Source organism: Arachis ipaensis, chromosome B03, assembly GCF_000816755.2.
Source record: "Arachis ipaensis cultivar K30076 chromosome B03, Araip1.1, whole genome shotgun sequence".
In the NCBI taxonomy this organism is placed as follows: Eukaryota; Viridiplantae; Streptophyta; class Magnoliopsida; order Fabales; family Fabaceae; genus Arachis; species Arachis ipaensis.
In genome coordinates, this window is record NC_029787.2 from 3,012,042 (window position 1) to 3,014,562 (window position 2,521).

Sequence of the window (2,521 nt, forward strand, 5' to 3'; positions counted from 1 at the left end):
AGTAATTATTTTAATTTTTATATATATATTATTAAGAAGAAAAGACAGTGATAGGAAGACATACTCATAAATATATTTTAAGAATAAATGATCATTTGTATCCATAAAAATTGAAAACATTGACATATGTACCCACACTAGATCGAAACTAAACTTGTACCCATGCAAGATGCCCTTCGTGTGACAAAAGTACCCTACGTGGCGCTCCAACCCTCCAAAGACAGGGTACTTTTGTCACACGGAGGGCATCTTGCGTGGGTACAAGTTTAGTTTCGATTTAGTGTGGGTACATATGTCAGCGTTTTCATCTTTCATGGGTACAAATGGTCATTTATTCTATATTTTAAATTATTCTAAGATTGATGTTTTTTAAACCAAAGGACTTGAATGAGCCTGTCTTGCTTCTAAGTTTACTGTGTATATTTATAGACTTATTATGCAATAAAATTTAGATAGAAGGATGGGGTGTAAGAACCATTCATCATAGGAAAACAATATAAAAATTATGGGCTTTTTTTACCTTTTAGGTGAAAATGGACATAATCACATGCTACCATATGTACTATATACAATATTGGTTCCATCATCCAATGTCTGGTTATTTCTTCTCTTTAGCAAGCAAGAAGAGGATTCCCTTCTCAGTGTGTATGTCTAATCTAAAGTCTAAACTAAATCATGATGAATCCATTGTTTCAAAGTAGTATAGCATCAAACCAACTTAAGTTGATCTAATAGTTAGTTTATTAGTTCTTAATTAAGTATTAACAGTTCGAATCTCGTTTTGTTCATACAGTAATTTATTGACTGATAAATCTTTAAATGAAGTTTAAATTCGTAATGAATTAGTCTTTAATCTTTCAGATTAGAAGATATTATGAAAAAAAAGGTGTATAGCATCAAATTAATACAAAAACACACTCTACATTATTGATGATATTTTGACTAAAATTTAATTTTATGTATATGATTCCATCATTCCGTACAAAAACTGTTGTGATGAGATTCCCACATGTCATGTTATGAGGCACTCAGATACACATTTTATGCACGAGAGAAAAGAAAATAGATACTCCTATATAGTACAACACTACACATGCTACCATGTACTATATTTGATGTATGCTAACCACTCCTAGATATGGAAATAGATACTGAATACAATAATACATTTTTGCCAAATTTTGCTTCTTTCAAAGATGAAGGGAATTAGGAAAAGTGAATTGGTGATCATCACTGAAATTGTGACTGGCTGATTAGATTTAGTATTGAAGAAATTATTATAATTTTATTTAAAATCACTACTATCAGCACACACTGTATGTCTAGTATCCTTTGTGTTAAAGAGATTTCTGGATTAATTATTCTGGAACATACGGTAAAGAATGACTATCGTTTTTCTAAAAGATAATAAATAAATAGTAGTAATTTTTTTATTTATTAAATACAACAATTCATGTGTCTCTTCTTACCGGTTTAAGATTTTAAAATTAGTGATTTCATGATCACATAATATCAGAATTATTGTTATGAACAGAAGATCTAAACTTCAATTTTTATTATAAAAAAAAAGATAAATAAAAAGTAAAATTAAAGATGACTATAAAAATTCATTGTTAGTCGTTACTCATACTTGATTTGCACCGTGTTCAATTGTTCATCACTCATCACTGTCAAATAAATTTGCCTTATTTAATATTAATTAATTATCGCAACAATTAATGAATACTAAATAAGGCAAGTTATGATTGTTTTTCTTTTGTTACCAAATATTTCCCATAAAATATATAGTTTTCCTTACAAGATGTTAATATTGTGCCTTATTTTAGTCAACAATAATGATACCATTTTCATGAAAATTACTCTAGTGCTCTTACATTGAAGTCATCACATACAATTTTTAGAGTTATTTGACTAATTAATGTTACCATAATTTGACCAAAATAAGATAATTAAAACTGTTAAAATTAAACCACCCATTTGTCTAAAAGTAGTACTAAACATTGATGATAGTTGACATCCAAATAATGTGTGATACAATATTTTAAAATTGAAGGAAAAGATCCAACACAGATCAATGAGGGAGAAGTCATAGCTGGAAATGATTCAAGACAAAATAAGTATGAGTGGCTGCAATGCAGAAAATAGGGCAGGAATATGAGTAAGATGATGCTGATGGCTGTTAAGCTCATGTGACATGTGGAGGCCACATTGGTACTTCTCTGCTGCTTTTGTTTCTACCTTTTTTATCTTTTTTTTTTTTTTAAATTATTTGAACAACCAAAATTAGTTCTCCATTCACATAATCATTTTAGTTTTAATTTTGATTATTGCTTTATGTATGAAAAGCTTTTAATAAGACTTCAAATTATTCATTATGCTAACTGCTAAGTGATAAATATGAGTTAATAGCTAAAATGTTACCTTCTTTGAGAAATTAAGCATTTTTTGTCTATTTGGTTTTTGTTTAAATATCATAAATTAATCTATGGGCAATATAATTGTAAATCAGATTCTTAATATT

At 28.3% G+C, this 2,521-nt stretch overlaps 1 long non-coding RNA gene across 3 annotated transcripts in view; it reads left to right on the plus strand.

The window, feature by feature from the left end:
- LOC107629249 overlaps positions 1-2,430 on the plus strand; it is a 7,557-nt gene extending 5,127 nt beyond the window's left edge. For 2 of the 3 annotated variants that reach the window (XR_002358674.1, XR_002358673.1), the window contains exon 4: positions 2,054-2,430. This is a non-coding gene — a long non-coding RNA (uncharacterized LOC107629249). The remainder of the gene's footprint in view (positions 1-2,053) is intronic. The other variant, XR_001617932.2, reaches the window with a different exon arrangement.